Here is a 20,123-nt window from a genome sequence, read left to right as displayed (position 1 = left end):
CTAACTGCCTGTTTGAACCACAGTAAATCTTCCTTGGAGGAAGATGACATTATCCAGACTCTCAAATTATCACCACAATTTTTCATGCACAGGTTCTGGCATTAAGCAAACCACAACAATAAAATGGGGCACATCAAGAGATAGGAACAAAGGACTGAAAACCAAGAGAAAAAAATTCTGTAATTTAAACACACATATTGAATATGTTTTATAAATGATCTAATAAAAATCCTAGGGCTGAAATTAAGAACTCAGTGGAAGGATTTAAAAGCAGATTAGACTCAACTGAAGAGATGGTTCACGAACTTGAGTATAGACCAGAAGGAAATATGAAGACTTCACTACAATTACAACAAGATAAAAATTTTAAGAAGTACAGAAAAGGAAGACTAAGAGATATATGGGACCCAGTATAAGCATTTTTGTAATTAGAGTCCTGGTAGAGAAGGAAAGAGATAATACAGCATAAACAATTTTGGAGAGAAAATAATCTGAGGATTTAAAAAATGACAAAAGACATAGAGCCACAGACAAATACAAGGAAAGTTACAACTAGACCCGTCATGGTAAAATAGGTGAAAAACAACTAAAGGCAATAACTGTAACTACAGCTAGTATGAAAAATAATAAGACACATTTTGATCAGAGGCACAATAATCAGACAGCCAAGTTTTCAAGTGAAAATAATGGAAGCCAAACAATAATGAAAGGATATCTTTAAAAGGCTAAAGAAAGGGATGTTACTACAGTTTGAGGGTGGGACCAGATATGTCACAGCCCTGGGAGCGGTAGCAGCCCCAGCGTGGTGAATAACAGCTCTTCAAGCCTTCACTAAAAAAAAAAAAAAAAAAAAAATCCTCCAACAAAACGACATTGCAGAAAATGGGGAAGAAAGAGAAAGGAAAGAGTAAAAAAGTAAAAGAGGCAGAGCCTGAAGAATTTGTGGTGGAAAAAGTACTGGACCAACATGTAGTAAATGGGACGGTGGAGTATTTCCTGAAGTGAAAGAGACTTACAGACACTGACAACATTTGGGAATATGAAGAAAATTTAGATCATCCAGAGTAAATTGAAGTATTTCTTAGTTCTCAGAAAGCTGGTAAAGAAAAAAGTGGCACAAAAAGGCAATCTTTATCTGACCATGAAAGTGATGATGGCAAATAAAAGAAGGAAAGAGATGCTGCAGATAAACCAAGAGGTTTTGATCCTGAATGAGTAATTGGTACTTGAGATGCCAGTGGAGAATTCATGTCTGTCATGAAATGGAAAGATTCAGACAAGGCTGACTAGCAAAAGGGGCAAGTAGGAAGTGTCCTCAAAGTGTAATTGGTTTTTACGAAGAGAGACTACCTTGGCATTCTTGTCCAGAAGATGAAGTTCAATAATTGTTTCCATTGCTTTTTATAGTTATTTATAGATATATAAATCTGGGTCTTGGTTTTTTGACTTATTAGTGTGATGAAATAACGTCCTAATGAAAATCAAGTTGGTTATGTTTGTTTGGAAGTAGTATCGGGAGTTGGGGATTTTTTGGCATCTATAGCACTGGTTACTTCAAACAAATATCAGGAAAGAATATTTGAGACCATGGTATGTTATTCCCCTGCATCAGAGAACCTCTTTTCTAAATGTTGGGGGAAATCTTCAGAGTTGTTACTCAATCAGAATTTGTGTTTAACTCCTATAGGCATAAGGACTATTCTGGCTTATTTTGTTTATTTGGAGTTTTTTTGATGTGTGTATACATAAAAACACAAGTGTAAGTGGTTTTCTTTTCTTTTTTTTCTTTAAACATTCACGAAAATAAAAACAACATTTCATAACCATGGGTAAGCCCATATTTCTGGGATGCTATCATTTTTAGCAACCTAAGAAATAAATCACTTAAAGTAAATTGAAATTTTTCCTGAAGTCTTAACCTTTCAAATTTTGGAATTAATTGAAAATTTAAGTATAATGAAAACAATTTAAATGGGATGATTTAAAAGCTGCCATACCAGAATCCATATCCATACCTATAGTCCTATAAATACAAATTTATTTGCAAGATGCTGGAAGGAAAAGTTTATCACTACCAACAACTTCTCTGCCCAATGAGAAAACTAGACAAGTCTTGGTGTGTTTTAATTAGATAAGCAAAACTCAGTTAAATGGACATTGAGAGTTCCTTCTAGTGAACCATTCCTTTTCAAGAGGTTGAAATCCCTTTTCTATTTTGATTAAAAGATCATGATTCATGGAATGTCTAGGACTTCGTTCATGGAAACTTAATCATAATCAGATGCTTAGAGATGTTGGCAATTTAGGACCAGCTGGAATAAATGGGTGAACAAACTCCTATAATCTAAATTTTTTTTTTAAGATATTTATTTATTTATTTGACAGAGAGAGATCACAAGTAGGCTGAGAGGCAGGCAGAGAGAGAGAGGGAAGCAGGCTCCTGCTGAGCAGAGAGCCCAATGTAGAGCTCGATCCCAGGACCCTGAGATCATGACCCGAGCCGAAGGCAGTGGCTCAATCCACTGAGCCACCCAGGCGCCTCTGTAATCTAAATTCTTGACCTGCATGTTTTGTCTTTACCCAAATTCATTCCTTACATGTAGGCTCACTCTTCTCAGTATTTGAATCCCTGGTTCTGCAGACACTAGGAAAAAAATAACTTTGTAGTAGTCAGAATCCAACTTAATCTTGTTTACTTTATTGTAAATACTGGTAAACAGTGGCCAATGAGTAGTTTTCGATTGAAAAAATAAATAAATAAATAAATAAATAAGGCTAAAAGAAAAGAACTGCTGACTTAAAATTCTTTACCCAGAGGAAGTATCATTCAAAAATGAAAGTGAAAAAGAAAAGACCTTTCCAGCCAAACAAACACTGAGATGAGTTTCAGCTTGCTGACAGACACAAAAGCAAAAACTAGTTTTTCAGGTAGAAGGGAAAGAACTCCAAATGGGAACAAGAAGATGGAGAAAGGGTTAAAGAGCCCTGCAAAGAATAAACGAGGAAATCTAAATTCATATCGGCTGTATCTCGAGAGAGGGTATTTGTAGAACTAACATACATAACAACACATAAAATAAAAGTAGGAAAAATGAGTTAAAGTATTCCAATGTCTTTAACATCATCCATGAACTGAAAAAAATACCAACTGGATTTTTTTTTTTAAGATTTTTTTTTTTTTTTTTAATTTGACAGAGAGAGATCACAAGTAGGCAGAGAGGCAGGCAGAGAGAGAGGAAGGGAAGCAGGCTCCCTGCTGAGCAGAGAGCGCGATGCGGGACTCGATCCCAGGACCCTGAGATCATGACCTGAGCCGAAGGCAGCGGCTTAACCCACTGAGCCACCCAGGCGCCCCTAACTGGATTTTAATAAGTCAAGGATACATATTGTAATCTTTAGGTCTAGGTTAACCAATAAAAGAATTATAAAAGAATCAATGATGAACTAGTTACTAAAAGAGGGAAATGAAATAATTATAAAAATATTTTATTCCAAAGAAAGTAAAGAGGGGAAAAAGAAAACAGAACAATTGTAACAACTAAAAAATAAGATGGTCAATTTATATCCAAATATGTCAATAAGTATATCAAATGTAAACAGATTAAGTATTCTAATTAAAAGATAAAAGTAGACTGGATTAAAAATAAAAATATCACTACGCCCCAATATAAGCATACAGAAAGAATAAAAGTAAAAGGAGGAAAAATATATTTCTAACTAAGTAAATCTGGTATGTCTATATCAACATCAGACCATGTTTAAGGCAAGAAACTTTACAAGAGATAAAGTAGTACATTTCATAAGGCTAAAAATGTCAATCCACCTGGAAGATATAACAATTCTAAACTGTACCTAATAACACATCCTCTCATTTCATGATGCAAAAATAGACAGAAACAAAAGGGAAAATGGGAGATTTTAACACAACTTTCACTTCTCTTTCCCACTTTTAGAAGCAGCAGCAGAGAACAAAACCAACCACAGGGATATAAAAAAATTTGTACAACACAATTAACAAATGCACATGTGACACAATTATTATGCAGAGAATTCTGTACACAACTGCATAATACAGTTTTATTTGTTTTTTTTTTTTTAAGGATTTTACTTATTTGAGAGCGCCTGGGTGACTCAGTTGGTTAAGCAACTGCCTTTGACTTGGGTCATGATCCTGGAGTCCCTGGATCGAGTCCCACATGGGGCTCCCCGCTCCATGGGGAGTCAGCTTCTCCTTCTGACTTCCCCTCTCATGCTCTCTCTCTCACTCTCTCTCTCTCAAATAAATAAATAAAATCTTAAAAAAAAAAAAAAGATTTTACTTACTTGAGAGGAAGAGCACAAGCAGGGGGAATGGCAGAGGGAGAGGGAGAAGCAGGTTTCTCCCTGAGCTGGGAGCCCCACTTGATTCTGGGACCTCAGAATCATGACCTGAGCCAAAGGCAGATGCTTAACTGACAGAGCCACCCAGGTGTCCCCAGAATACGGTTTTAAAACTTTGATTACCCATGGTGTATTTATCAAAACTGGCTGTCCGCTGATCCATAAAACAAAGCTCAACAGATTTCAGAGGATTTAAATCCTCTTTTCCTTCCCTTTTCTCTCCCCACATAATATCCTTGTCAGATTTCCACATTAAGGTTAAATTGCCCTCATAAAATGAATGCTAAGTGTTTTTTACCTTTAATTTCTTTGGGAGAATTTCTGGTCTATGACCACAGTAAAAGTCAGTCAGAAATCAATAGAAAAGATACCTGGAAAAATCCCCACATTTTTAGAAAATAAACTTCTAAATAATCTATGCATCAAAGAAAAATGAGAAAACATTTTAATGAGATGATCATAAAAATATAACATATCAGACAGAACACATGGGATGCAGTTGAAACTGTGCTTGACTAGGGACAGCAATTTGTGGCTTTAAATGCAGATGTTGAAGAAAAGCTGAAAATCATTTACATAAGAACCTATCACAAGAAACTGTGCAGGGGAGGAGGAACTCAGCAAATTAAACACCCAAGAAAGTAGAACTTAATAAAGATAGAACAGAAAATTAATGAGATAGTAAATAAATGTACAATGAGAGAATCCACAAACCCCAAGGTTGGTTCTACAAAAAGATCAGTACTCTTGATAAACCTCCGTTAAGAATAATTGAGAAAAAAATTGAGAACTAAAGTACTAATATCAAGAATGAAAAAGAGCAGCTCACCACACATCATACCTTTAAAAGAATACAAAGCGGGGGTGCCCGGCTGGCTTGGTTAGTGGGGAGTGCAACTCTTGATCTCAGGGGTTCTGAGTGGGAGCCCCATGTTGGGCATAGAGCCCACTGAAGAAGAAAAAAGTGTGTGATGGGCATTAAGGAGGGCATGTGATATAACGAGCAGTGGGTGTTGTCTAAGACAGATGGATTATTGAACTCTACCTCTTAAACTAATACACAATATGTTAATTAACTGAATTTAAATTTTTTTAAAAACTAAACAAATTTTTTTTAATTAAAAAGGAAAAGATTCTCCCCCCCCCACCCCTCCCCTGTTCACACACACATGTGCAGGTATTCTTTCTCTAAACAACAACAACAAACTATACAGAAGAAATCATTGTATATATATATCCATCTGTAATTTGTCTTTTTTGCTTGAAATTATGTTTTTGAGATTCAGCAATGTTGAATTGATAATTCATTTTCACTGTGGTATGAAATTCCATTCAACAGTTATGCTGCAATTAAAAAAAAAAGAATGTAAGGATATTATGAGTTTCTACCAATAAATTAGAAAATAGGAAATAAATTCTTCAAAAGGGACACTGTACTAAACCTGAGATAAAGGAAACTAGAAATCTAACTGTCCTATATATATCCAATCTGTCACTTAAAACTTTCCCTCAAAGAAAACTCGAGGCCCACGTTGTCTTCATCAGTGAATTCTTTAAGAATTTAGGGAAGATACAGCTACGATCTTACATAAACCATGAACTCTCCTAGAGAATAAAGAGGAAACAGGTACTACCTGGTTTTATGAAGCCAACTTAACCTTAAATCCTGAGAAAAATCTTCAGGAGAAGAAAATTACCAAGCTCTCTTATAAACATAGATATGATCATTCTATTTAAAATATTAGCCTAAAATATTAGCTTGAAATACATGAAAAAATAACCAAATAGAGTTTATTCCAAGAATATAAGGAAAAGTCTAATATTTAAAACTCAACAAACACTGGCAGATACCGCTATAACTGAGTGATCAAGGCTAGCATTACCGGTAACAAGACGTCGTGTACCCCCGATATGATTGGCAAGGGCACACCACCTCTGCAGAATATTGCTTAGGAATGAATGCCTTCAGTCTAATCGTGAGAAGACATCGCACAAACCTCAATTAAAGGATAGTCTAACAAAATTCTCTTCAAAAGCGTCAAGGTCATGAAAGACAAGGACAGACTGAGGAACTGTCAGATTAGAGCAGACTAAGGAGACACCACCCCTAAACGCAATACAGCACCCTGAAATAGAACATTAGTGGGAAAACTAGTAAAATCTGAATAAAGGATGTAGTATGACTCGAAGTTTCATACCAGTGTTATTTAAGTGACAATTAAGTTGACAATTATCCTACAGTTATATAAAATGAGCATTTGGGGCAGTTGTGTGAAGGGTATAAGGAACCTCTGTATTATTTTTGCAACTTTTCCGTAAGTCTAAAATTGTTTCAAAATAAAAAGCCAAGACAAGTCAGTTAATGTAATATATCACGTGAACAGAATGAAAAGAAAAATCTTACCGATTGTGTCAATAGACACAGAAAAAACATTTGAAAAATTCAATACTGGGGCAACGGGTTGGCCCAGTGGGTTAAGCATCTGCCTTTGGCTAGGGTCCTGATCCTGGGATCAAGTCCCGTGTTGGGCTCCTGCTCAGCAGGGAGTTGGCGTCTCCCTCTGCCCCTCCCTCCTGCTCATGGTCTCCCTTGCTCACTCTCTCTCTCTCTCTCAAATGAATAAATGAAAAATCTTAAAAAATTCATTATCATTCACGATTTAAAATAAGTTCTTAGCCAACTAGAAATACAAAGAATTTCCTTAATCCTATAAAGGACATCTATACAGTCCTCGGCAAACATCATAATCTCCCCAGTTTGGAAATGAGACAAAGACATGTTATCATATCTGTTCAAAATTGGACTGGAGGTTCACAGCTAATACAATAAGGCAAGAACAATGAGAATGAAGAAGAAAGAGAAAACTGCCATTTTTCATCAGGATCATGGATAATATAGAGAAATATTTATGAGTATGTATTTAATACATATTATTTATATAGAGATAGCTATTGAGAGAAAATCCAAAAGAAGCTACAAACTACAAAAATCAGCAAATGAACTTCACAAGACAGCTGAATACAAGATCCACATAAAAAAATCCATTGCATGGGACGCCTGGGTGGCTCAGTTGGTTGGGCAGCTGCCTTCGGCTCAGGTCATGATCCCAGCGTCCTGGGATCGAGTCCCACGTCGGGCTTCTTGCTCAGCAGGGAGCCTGCTTCTCCCTCTGCCTCTGCCTGCCATTCTGTCTGCCTGTGCTCGCTCTCTCCCCCTCTCTCTCTCTGATAAATAAATAAAATTTAAAAAAGTGGTTTAACCATATTTAAAAAAAAAAATCCATTGCATTCTATATACTAAAAATAAATCAGAAAATAAAAAGTTTAAATAATAATACAGCATTAAAACAACATAACCAATGTTAAACACCTAAGAATAAATCCAGGAGAAGATGTGCAACACCTTTGTGTGAAAAGAGTAACATGTCACTGAACCAAGTTAAAGACCCAAATAAATGTTCAAGGACTAGGGGACGAGGGATTATAAACATGCTCTCTCTCATAAGCTACAGATTCAGTGCAGTCCCAGTCAAATTCTAAGAAATTGGTAAACTGATTCTAAAATTTGGCCAGGTGTCGCCAAGATACTACCGAGGAAGGACAACATTGGAGAACTTGCACCACTGGCTAGCTGGGTTTGTTTAGAAGCTACAGTGATTAAGGCAGCATGGTATGTTTCCGAAACAGATGTTTAGAATAAGGGCAGTCATGCAGACGTATGAGGCAAAGACAGTCTTTTCCCAAAATCATACTGGATCATATGAGTACCCACCCAGGAAAAAAAAACCTTAGTAACTACCTCTCACCATTCACAAAAACTCATTCTAGGTGGCTTGTAGGTTTAAAGGTGACAGGTAGGGGCGCCTGGGTGGCTCAGTGGGTTAAGCCTCTGCCTTTGGCTCAGGTCATGATCTCAGGGTCCTGGGATCGAGCCCTGCATCAGGCTCCCTGCTTCCCCCTCACCCCGCTTCTCTGCCTACTTGTGATCTCTGTCAAATAAATAAGTAAAATCTTTAAAAAAAAATAATAAATAAAATAATCTAACAACCAGAGGAAGCAGAGTATTTTCATTATTTGGAGTACGTAAGCAAATATTTCTTTAAAGAGTCACAAAAGCACTAACCTTAAAGCAAAAGACTGGTAAGATAGGTTACTCGAAACCTTTAAACTGTTTAAAATCAAAAGACATCATGAAAAAAGCATATGATTCTATTTACTTAAGTTTCACAATGGGTGACATGAATCTGTAGCATTACAGTCTGCGGTAGGCTGAACAGTGGCCCCCCCAAACTTACCTGTGTCCGAACCCCCGGATTTTGGAATATATTACCGTATATATGGTAAAAGAGATTTTGTGGATGTGATTAAAGGTTTGGAGTTGGGGAGATTTTCCTTGATTATCCAAGTAGGCCTAATCTAATTATAAGAGTCCTGATAAGAGGAAGCCAGGAGGATCAGAGTCTGAGAGAAAAGGCTCCGATGCTGGCTTTGAAAATGTAGGAAGAGGGCGGAAAGTCAAGCAAAGTAGGTGGCCTCCGGGATCTAGAAAAGACAAGGAAACATTCTCCCGAGAGCCTCTAGGAGAAATGAGCCCTGCTAACACCTTGATTCTAGCTCAGGGAGACTGATTTGGGATTTCTGTTCTCCACGACTGTAGGAGAATATGGTTCTAAGCCACTACGTTTGTGTTACTTTGTTGCAGCCGTAAAAGGAAGCTCAAACATGGTCAGAAGGCTGGTTACCTGACCTAGGAAGGAGGGAAGGCTTGGTGTTGGAAAGAGCAGCCAAGTAGCTGATAACCCTCTATTTCTTGATGTGGGTGGTGGTCGCAGGAGCACGGTTACTTTGTGAAAATTAATGAGTGCACAGTTTTCTAAAAATATATTATAATCCAAAGAAAATTTATATAATAAAAAAAAACAAGGCACCTGGCTGGCTCAGTTGGTTAAGCGTTTGCCTTTGGCTCAGGTCATGATCCCAGGGTCTTGGGTTCCAGCCTTGCATCTAGCTCCCTGCTCCGCGGGGCGTCTGCTTCTACCTCTGCCCCTCCCCCCTGCCCATGTTTTCTCTCTCTCCTTCTCTCAAATAAATAAAATAAAATCTTAAAAGAAAAGTTAAAAAAAAAACCCAAATTCCTTAATGGGGAATATATTCTATGTTGTCCCCCTAGAGCCTGCACAGACCTTTGCCATGGAGAGGAGTTCAGCTGAGGGCATAGCTGAGCAGAAATTAACTCCCAAATGTTATTTAAGGCCATCACTAATAGGAGCGTATATTTAATTTTATGAAATGAGGAGTCCTGTGCTCATGTTAGATAGTAGTCTTGGCTTGTCTTTAAGGATAATCCTCCCTCTTAGAGAAATTTATTTCCTCTAACAGCTTAATTTTCAATCAACATATAAAAGATTAATAAAGGTTTTATAGCGGGAAGGGTGAACTCAGAGACCTCATTATCTCAAGTGTTGATACAAGATTAAAAGAAAAATAGGTTTTTGTAAGTTTTAGGTCAATCTGAAGGTATTAAACCCATAACTGACCACTAATGAGAAGCTGGGATGCTGGAGGTATGGCTCTAGCCTTGGAAGTTGACCTTGTGAGAACCACCAGGTCCTTCCTCTGTCAGTGGAAAGGTCTGGGTCTGACTCAGTGTCACTGTTCTGAGGCTGTTAAGAGGAAGCAGACCAGCAGCCATGTCAGATGAAGGCTCTGAGGACCCAAGCAGCAGCCCCACAATTATTAAATTAGTAACATTGTTAAAGACCATGTGTTTTCACGTGGGAACAGCCAAGGTCATGAAACTGAATCTGATGTTAGACTTGGTGACCTGGTCATCCCGGCTTTAGTTCCAGGCCTTCCCCTCACCAGCTGTGAGACACTGGGCATTGGGCATGCCCCTTAACGTAGCTGTACCTCCACCGCGAGTGGGGTTCACGAGACCACCCCAACGGGGTTATTTGGGGAGTTAAGAAGTGATATGAGAGCACTCAGACAAGTGTGGTACACTATTCAACTGTGAAGTTTTACTGTTGGTTTTATCCTCAAAAGAAAAAAAAAGGGCTCTGTTTACTGTACTGCACTGTCAGAAAGATTTTTCTAGTGCAATAAGATGCCCTGTGGTAGAAGGATTCTGTGGTCAAAAAAAGTTCAGGAATCTCTGAATTCAGGTTTCTCTGAATCTGCATTTAGAAATTCCCAGTGTTCATTAGTCTTTCTTATTCCCTCCAGAAATGCAAATACTCATTAACTTTTTATTTTTATTTATGTTTAAAGATTTTAATTATTTGAGAGAGAGAGTACATGTGTAGCCATGAGGGGTGGGGCAGAGGGAGATGCAGACAAAGACTCCCCACTGAGCAGGGAGCCTAATGCAGGACTCGATCCCAGGACTTGGAGATATCATGATCTGAGCTGAAGGCAGCCACTTAACTGACTGAGCCACCCAGGTGCCCCACTCATTAGCCTTTTAAAGGTCCCTGAGAAGTCCTGCAGTGAAGAATCCAGTTTAAGGATGTTTAACCCAGTGTTTTCCAAATAAATTTGAGCAACAAAGCCACATCTCTGTATGCATACATACTTTCATGCTCATATATGAGGCCCCTGTGGCCTCATTCAGACCCATGACCTCAATAACTCTCATACATCAGTAACTTCCAAACTGATACTATTATTTGAGGTCTCTCCCCTGAAGTTCAGATCTAATCAACCCTGTTGCTTCCCCTTGGAGGTCTCAAGGACACCTCCAATTTAATCTAACCCAAATGCCTAAAATCAGTACCTTCCTTTGAAGGGTTCCCTAACATGATGTATGACCCTATAGCACCCACCCAGTTCCCCAGGCAGAACCCATCCTTCCTGTCTCTCTCCCCGGCATCCAGCATCCATTATAAATTTACGTCTGAATATGTCTCAAAACCATCCCATTCTCTGAAGCTCCTTTGCTTGTCATCGCTGTCCACACCCTGGTCCAGGCCACCCTGTACCTCTCCAAGAGCTTTCTACCTAGTCTCCTTGCTTGGTCTCCTGCCCCCACAATTCCACCATCCATGAACACATAGAATACGTTTTTAGAATCCAACTCTAAATCCTTAAACCTTGTTGTTACTTCTCTTTGTTCTTCTGTTCTCTGAGCGGCAGTCACCAGGTTTCTTCTGTTTTTTTTTTTTTTTTTTTTAGATGTCCCCACGACAGTGCCTCATACCCTTCACAATGCCTAGAATGTTCTCACCCTGCCCCCACTCCGCTCCCTTAGCCTGAACAACCTTTTCTCAAACTTTAGATCTGCACTTGAATTCCCCTTCCTCAGGAAGCTGTCCTGACACACTGCCACTCCGCACTTCCAGCCCCCACACGCCTGTCCTGCAGGCGGCTTTTCAATGGACAATTACGCATTTGTTTTTATATTATTTAAATGAAGGTCTTTTGTCCCTCATTAGACTACAGGCTTTATGAGGGTAGGACCTTTCCTCTTGGCTCTTAGATATTATCTATCTAAAAGTTTTCACAAATATTTTTTGTTGTAGAAAACAAACTCTTTTCTCCTCAGTACATCTCATACTTGTAATTTCTGCCTCACTGGCCTCCAGCTTCTTCTGAAAATAAAAATTCAAATGTTCAGCTACCTTCTTTTCTCCCCCAGTGATCTCCAGAGAGCTTCTTTCCCACAGGCTCTGTTTCAGACAGACATTATGGATGCACAAGCTCCCCATGGCCAGGGCCCTCTTCATGGAGACTGTGGTGTGTGTGGCGCGTCCTCTGGGCCCATGCTTGCTGGGAGCCAAGACTACTTGATCTGACCTTTAATCAGAAGGTTCATTATTTCTGTCTGATTTAAGTATCTGACCCAGAGCTGGTTTGGGGGCTAAAGTTTATCACCACTCCAGGGTCCCGTGTCCCTCCTGGAACCCCACCCTCACTGCCCACATGCAGAAACGTGCTCAGACTTTTGCTTGGATCCTCTGGAGGAATTGTGGGGTTTTCATTTGCCTGTTGGCTCTGGTTAGTTTGATCCTCAGGTCCACTGCTATTTTTTCCCAACTTCAGGCTTTAGTGCAGGCCGTTCCTTCCTTCCTTCCCTCCTTCCTTCCTTCCTCCTTTCCTTTCTTCGTTTTAAGATTTTATTTATTTATTTGAGGGAGGGAGACAGCGAGGGGGTGGGGGGAGCATGAGTAGAGGGGAGAGGCAGAAGGAGACAGAGGCAGACTCCCCACTGAGTGAGGAGCCTAATGTGGGGCTCGATCCTGGGATCATGACCTGAGCAGAAGGCAGATACTCAACCAACTGAGCCCCCATCTCCCCACCACCCCAAACCCGGGGCTGTTCCTTCTGCTCTGGATGGCCCCCCACCCAACACCCAACTTCCTCTCTCGAAATGGTTTAGCTCCCACTCGTCCTTCAGGCCTCCTTGTACACATGCTGCTTCTTCAGAGGGGACCTTCCTGACCAATCAGTTTAATTCAGTTCAGACCACTCTGCCCTCTCGTGGCTTCCACACTTTTCCTTTAAGACACGCATCCCAATATGTACTTCCCTATCTGTGGGTACTTATTCATGTAGCCATTGTCTCCCTGCTAAACCACAAAGGGCATGGCCATAAGGGCAGAGTCAGGGTCTCCCCACTCTATGCTCAGCCCAGGCACCGCTGACAGAGCAGGACTCACGCAAACCTGTACTGAAAGAAAGACCGTGAACTCGCCAATGAATGTGGTTGCTCTCGAAACAGTCTTTGACCCTTGGAAGTTGGCCTGATGCGCAAACAGCTCTAGGCCCGAGCAAAACTTACGGAAGTGTCATTGGAAGAAACAAATTGTGTCTTGAACTCATCAGTGCCAATTCTTTATTTTGCATTGTTTTTGCATCTCCTGGGCTCCGAGTGACCTTGCCCGTCTGTAATCCCCTGGGGCTTGTCCTTGCCTTCTGCCCTGTAATAAGAGGCCACCTGGGGGCTTGCTGGCCTGTGGTTTCAAAAGTCCATGGGTGGCTTCTCCTGTGCGGGGCAAGGGGTGGGGCGGCGTTCTGGAGGGCAGAGCTGTGTATCCACCTTCCCCCGCACACTGGTCCTCAGAGGCATGGCTGGGCACAGGTGGTCTTCTGCTCTGTTGAAAACACACCTGCTCTCCCCTCTCGGTTCTCTGTCTGGGGTGTGAGTTCATTCTTACTGTGAGAGCGAAGCGACTCCAAAAGCCATTTCTTAGTAAAGCTGGGAGCAGAAAATGCCAGTGCCCATCCACCTGCCCCTAATCCTTTCCACCATTTCTGGTGCAGCCAGGCCTTGATGTGCTTTTGCCTTTTGCTTCCAAGCCAGCCCCGTGGTTCTTTCTGGCAGATGGCCCTCAGGGCTTGGGAGCGGCCTCAGCGGCATGGAGGGAGCGCCCAGAACCCACTTCCTGCGCTGGGGTCGGTAGTGGCCACCCTCTGGGAGCCGGGGCCTGCGTTCCTCCCCGGTCCTGCCTCCCCCCACCACTCCCTACCAGGCTCCTGCGTCACGCACACGGATCCTCATCTGGGGTCTGCTTTGGGGGACCTGATCTAAGATGAGTGGTACCCGGAGTGGAGCTGGGAAGAAAAGCACACCAAAGCCAGGAGTGAACAAATCCACAAGAGAGGAATCGAAGAGGATCTGGCAGAGGCTAGACGCTGCCCACTAGCCCCCCTCATTCAAGTTCAGACCTTTCATTGTGGAGATTGACCACAGTTTATAGGAAACGTACAAGAGGAGAGTCAGTCGACAATTCAGAGTCCTGTCCCGCACCCGCCTCTGCCCCGCCCCGCTCCCGCCCCTCCCCCACCTGGTGCAGCTAGTCTGGAGAAGAAATGGATTTTCTTGTAACCCTCCTCTACCCCTCACCTTTGGCCCGTTGGCACTCTAAGGGCTGTGACCCTGCCCTTCGCCCGGCGGAGTCTGAGTCCCTGGTCACCAGGGCTCGGCCTGCTCTAATTGTCGGGTCACAATTTGCCCCAGGCCTGGGAGTGACCTGGAGCTGCCCGAGTTCCATACAGACATACTCCTGCCTGGCCCCTGCAGACTCCTGATGACTCATTACCCCACCCAGGATGGCAGCTCCTTTCTTTGCCGGGTGGGCTGCCAGTCTGAGAAGCCGCCAAATGACCAACTGCTTGCATCGATTCAGGCTTAGTGGGGCTCTTTTTGGGTCCCTTGCCAGATGAGATGTCTCCCTTCTAGGAATCAGGGCCTCTGGACCCTAGATCTGGGGCAGCTGTGTCAATGGGAGATGCAGCTTCTCCCAGGTAGGTCACCTGTACAGTGGTGGACAGAGCCACTCCTACTTCCATTGCTATTCTCCCCTGGCTGCCCCTCAGGCTGGACAGTCACGTGCCACGTGCTCCAGGCCCCCCTGCCGGGTCAGTCTCTAAAGCTGGCCTCAGTCAGACTGCTCGGACCTCATTCTTCTTTGGCCTCCTCACTTGCCCTGGCCTCATCTCCCTTCTGGGAGCACTGCCTTGCTGAGTTGTTTGTCCCCAACACTGCTTTCTGGAGACTCCAACCTAGAACAGAACCGGAAGTCATGACAAGTGGGGTGGGCAATGCCTTGCCTTTTTGAACGTCCGAAGTGGACTGAAGTCAGGGTTAAAGGAAGGAGGTTTGAGCTACTGTGAGGAGCCTCACACTGGAAGGGGAGGCACAGGGGTCCCTGGGTGGCTCATTCAGTTAAGCGGCTGCCTTCCTCTCAGGTCATGATCCCAAGGTCCTGGGATCACGTACCACGTGGGGCTCCCCGCTCGGTGGGGAGTCTGCTTCTCTCTGCCCTTCCCCATTCATGCTTTTTCTTGTTATCCCTGTCTCTCTCTCTCTCTCTCAAATAAAAAAATCTTAAAAAAAAAAAAAAAGGCTGGAAGGTGGGAGTCACACTACTAGTGTCCCCTCACTGGAAACCCCCCAAACAGGCCACAGCCCTACCCTGAGTCTAACACGGATCATGTTTAACTTTGAGGAACAGAGATAAACTATTCTCATAAGGTACTCATAGCACATTTATTTACATGTATTGAATTTTAATCATTTAATCATTTGCAGGTAATAATATATAATAAGGTACAGGTGACCTTTGAACAATGTGGGGCTTTAAGGGCAGCATCTCTCCAACCACCTTGCACCCTGCACAGTGGAAATTCACGTATGAGCTTTGACCCCCCCCCAGACTTAATTACTAATAGCTTACTTTTGACTAGAAGCCTAACCAGTAACATAAACAGTCGATCGATACAAATTTTGTATGTTGTATTATATACTGTACTTTTGCCATAAAGTCAGCTACAGAAAAGAAAATGTTATTAAGGAAACAGTAAAGAAAAAAAAAAAAAAACCCATTGAGTACTGGCCTGTATTTATCCAGAAAGATCCATATATTTGTGGACCTGTGCCATTCAAACCCATGTTGCTCTAGGGTCAATGGTAACATGACAAGAGCTAACACTTTCGGGGCATTTCTCCACTAGATTCCCTCCTTCGATCCTGACATCCATCCCATGCAGAACATAAGATTTTTAGCTAGGGGTCCCATTTTACAGGTGAGGGAACTGGAAGACAGAAAGTGATTTGCCTGCATGAGAGGCAGAGCTGAGAGTTAATCCAGGCCCCAGCTCTAAATGGCCTACCGCACTGTAAGCGGGGGGACCCATGAGAGTTCTGTCCATCTCTCCGCAGTGTGTGTGGGGTGCGCAGGAGCTTTGCCATTCTGGGTTTTAAGTTTGCACACACAGAATCCACGATTTCTTTGAATTGACAAGAAAATGCTATTTGGCTGGGCTCTCCAGGGAAGCAAGGGGCAGCCCGAGGAACCCCATCAATCCTACTCCAGTGAAGGAATGTGGTCGATGTTCATATCACTTGATATTACTAATGGCTTCATTTGATATTTTCATGAGGAAATCGTGGCCGTCCTCAGCTCTTGGGTGGATAGGTGTGCCCCCATGTGAAGGGCACTACAGGGGAGTCAACAACTTCCCTTGCTGGTTTGAATGTGCCAAAATCTCTTCCAGAGGCCAGAGTCACTTAAAACACACCTACCCTTAGAGCTGTTTTCTTCAAAAAAGATTCCATTTTCCATTTTCCCTCCTGAGAAGTCGTTTGATCGTTAAGTAAATCTTGATCGTTAAGTAAATTTGAATTTGATTTGGCAATTGGTAAGTCCAGGTTCCCACTCAGCCTGGCCCAGTTTTATAGACAAGACCCATATGGAATGAACATCTTTGTTAGACTAAAAGCCTTAGAGTGAGACTTGTGTTTTGTTCACTCCCAGGGGTAGGGCCTGCTACATACATCCTGGGTTCTCAGTAAATGGTGTGACCTTAACAAACAGATTGACAAATGACTAAAGAGATCCAGTACAGTTCAAGGGAAAAGCCCAGACTCTGGAACCACAAGCCTGGATCCAGATCCCAGGACCTGTGTGACCACGGGCAGGCGACATACCTCTCGGTAGCTTGGTATTCCCTTCTCTACAACGGGTACGCCATCCCTCAAGAACACTGGGAAGATTTAATGAGTTAGTATTACATGAGTTTGTGAAGTATCCAGAACAGTGCCGGGCACCCAGCAAGTGTGAACTCACTGTATTTCTTATAGACTGTGACATCCGAGGGTGGTCCTGGGTACTCTCCTCACAGTTGTGGCCCTCTCCCTCGGCCATACTAGAGAAAACAAGTTTTGCTGTGTCTGTGTTAGCTCGAAAGCCCCTCATTCTCATTCTCCCCTGAAGTGTCTTCATATCTAGAAGTGGGGTGGGTGGCTGCCAGATCTCACTGTTTGTACAAAAAAAGTGCTGAGATCCTGAAAATTCTTCCCTGCAAAGAGCAAGAAGAGATTCATTTTGTTTTTCCTGCAATGAAGCTGACAATTTCTCATTGCCTGCCAACATCCTCTGCTAAGACCGCCCTTCTCAAACATTTGAAACCCTCTCCTTGACAGCCGCATCAGAAAACAAAGTCCCGAGTCCTGAAAGAGAGAGAGAGAGGGGACGGGACAGGTGGCTGGAAGCCACATACAAGATGCTTCAGCAAGACTGGAGGACAGCTGATGTCACATGACCCCCAGTCTGCAAGCCACCCCACAGGCAGGAAAGGGCAGTCTGCTAATGGCCGCCATTGTGGGCCATTTTGACTCCGTGGGACTGGTTTGTACACATTCAGAAAGCTAAGCATTCGTTTCTTTGTTTCATTTACTCTTTGTTCATTCAACAAATATTTCTGAGCCTTTACTATGTGCCAAGTGCTGGGAATGGAGAGATGACCAAGATAAATGTCTCTGCCTGTATGGAACTTACATTCCATGATCATTCATATCATCGCGATCATAGAATGTAAAATCATAATTAATATTACAGTGGATCATTATCCACTCGCCACCTACTGCAAACACGGCTCACCCAGGAATGGTTCATGGAACTGTAGCAGTTCCTCAGGGATTCTCTGAGACCATTATAACATGCTCAGGGGTTTTCTGCAAGTCAACAAGAGTCACTTGGCTTCTCTGGCCACGGGGAAAATGTTAACAGTAAGTACTGTTGTCACGTGTGAGTTGCAACCCTGGCGTGGGGGAGGCCCAAGGCTCCCACCAGTCTGCGCAGGGCTGTGTGCTCAAAAGTTAAGGTGCCATGCTTCACCCCCCTCAGGACGATCACTATCACAAACAACAACAACAACGACAACAGAAAATCTCAAATGTGGATGTGGAGAAGTCGGAACCTTTGTGCTCTATCTATGTGAATATAAAATGGTGCCATGGCTGTGGAAGACAGTTTCGGGTTCTCAGAAAATTAAAGATAGAATTAGCATTTTGGGGTCTACAACCGTAAGAACTGAAAACAGGATCTCAAAGGGATATTGGCACACCCATGTTTATAGCAGCGTTAACAATAGCCAAGAGACAGAAGCCACCCAAACGTCCTTCAAGGGGCGAATGAATAAACAGAAAGTGGTATATAGAGACCACGGTTGTTATTCAGTGGTTAACAAGGAAGGAAATCCTGTCTCATGCTACAACATGAATGAACCTTGGGGACATTAAGCTCAATGAAATAATCCAGTCACAAAAAGACAAATACTGTATGAGTCCAACTCCTAGACACAGAAAGGAGAATCGTAGTTTCTAGGGGCTGGGGAGAGGGAGCGTGAAAAAAAGAGCTGCTGTTGGGGTGCCTGGGTGGCTCAGTGGGTTAAAGCTTCTGCCTTCGGCTCGGGTCATGATCCCAGCTGTTCTGGGATTGAGCCCCGCATCGGGCGCTCTGCTCAGCGGGGAGCCTGCTTCTCCCTCTCTCTCTGCCTACTTTTGATCTCTGTCTGTCAAATAAATAAAATCTTAAAAAAAAAGAGAGAGAGAGAGAGAGAGAGCTGCTGTCTAATGGGTATAGCTTCAGATGTGCAAGTTGAAAAGGTCCTGGAGATTTGTTTCACAACAATGTGAATATACTTACCACTACTGAACGATACACTTAAAAAATGATTACATTGAATTTTATTTTATATATATATATATATATATAATATATAATATAATGTGTGTAATGTGTGTAATTTAAAATCTTAAAAAAAAAAACAAACACCAAAAAAACCTGGTTCTTCCAGTGATTAACCCTGCAACTCCTGACAAAAACACAGACCCAGTCATATACATTGTATATAGAATATACAATGTAGGGGCACCTGGGTGGCTCAGTGGGTTAAAGCCTCTGCCTTCAGCTCGGGTCATGATCCCAGGGTCCTGGGATCGAGCCCCGAGTCGGGCTCTCTGCTCAGCAAGGAGCCTGCTTCCCTCTCTCTCTCTGCCTGCCTCTCTGCCTACTTGTGATCTCTGTCTGTCAAATAAATAAATAAATAAATAAATCTTAAAAAAAAAAAAAGAATATACAATGTATATATTCTAATGAATACTAATTCTAATGAATATACAATGTATGTATTCTATATACAATGTATCTATTGTTTATATGTATGTACACATATATATTTTAATTTTAATTTTAATTTAAAAATTTATTTAAAATTTAAAATTTTAAATAAGAAAAAAAGAGTTCAGGCTCCAGTGGCCAAGGACTGGGACTCTGCGAATTCTTCCTGGACCCCAAAGGAGGGGAGAGAAGGGTGTATGTAGGGTTCCTGGGGCAGGGAAAGGGCTGGGTTCTGCTTCACTTCCGTCCTGCGGCAGAAGTCCTAGAAGTTGAAATGAACCTGGTCGCCAGAGAGCCTGGGGTAATTTTTACTTGGACTAAGCCCCCAGAGGAAGTGCATTGGGGCTCACTGCCTAGTAGTTGTCCCTGCCAAGTCTCAAAGTCCCCAGGTTTGTATCACAAATGAAGAAATAGAATACGGTGTAGAGCAAGAATTCATAAGCTCAAATCCTATCTCTGCTGTTTACTTGGCCATGGGGCCTTCAGCAAGGTACCTGAGGTCTCAAGTGCCTCAGTTTCTTCATCTATAAAATGGGGGCAGCAGCACTCCTATCACAGGCATAGAGTGAGGACTAAGCAGTCATCCCGTGAAAACCCTTGAACTCTGGTTGATATTTAGGAAGGTCAAGGATTCTTGACAGGGTCAGGGCACGTATGGGGATATTCTCGCTGCATCTGAAGAACTGGGCCTCTGGGTGGATGTGGATGTAGTGGGAAGAAAATGTGGCTGAGGCAAGGTAGGTACCACGCACTCTCCAGAGCCACGTTGCTCAGCCTGGTCTGAGAGCAGGAGAGCGAGGTGGCCAGTGGTGCCCCGGCTGTCGTTCCCCTCCAACCCGC

At 42.5% G+C, this 20,123-nt stretch overlaps 1 long non-coding RNA gene and 1 pseudogene across 1 annotated transcript; one reads left to right on the top strand and one right to left on the bottom strand.

Moving 5' to 3' along the window:
- The first annotated feature begins 336 nt into the window (after positions 1–336).
- Positions 337–1,581, top strand: LOC131833101 (chromobox protein homolog 3-like; annotated as a pseudogene).
- Positions 1,582–13,210: 11,629 nt separating this feature from the next.
- On the bottom strand, positions 13,211–14,272 carry LOC131833100 (uncharacterized). The gene is made up of 3 exons (XR_009354321.1): positions 14,225–14,272; positions 13,848–13,932; positions 13,211–13,512 (listed from the first exon to the last, which is right to left on the bottom strand). It is a non-coding gene; the product is annotated as an uncharacterized LOC131833100 (long non-coding RNA).
- Between the last annotated feature and the right edge of the window lie 5,851 nt (positions 14,273–20,123).

This window comes from Mustela lutreola, chromosome 6 (genome assembly GCF_030435805.1).
Source record: "Mustela lutreola isolate mMusLut2 chromosome 6, mMusLut2.pri, whole genome shotgun sequence".
NCBI classification, from domain to species: domain Eukaryota; kingdom Metazoa; phylum Chordata; class Mammalia; order Carnivora; family Mustelidae; genus Mustela; species Mustela lutreola.
This window is presented reverse-complemented; position numbering and strand designations above follow the sequence as displayed.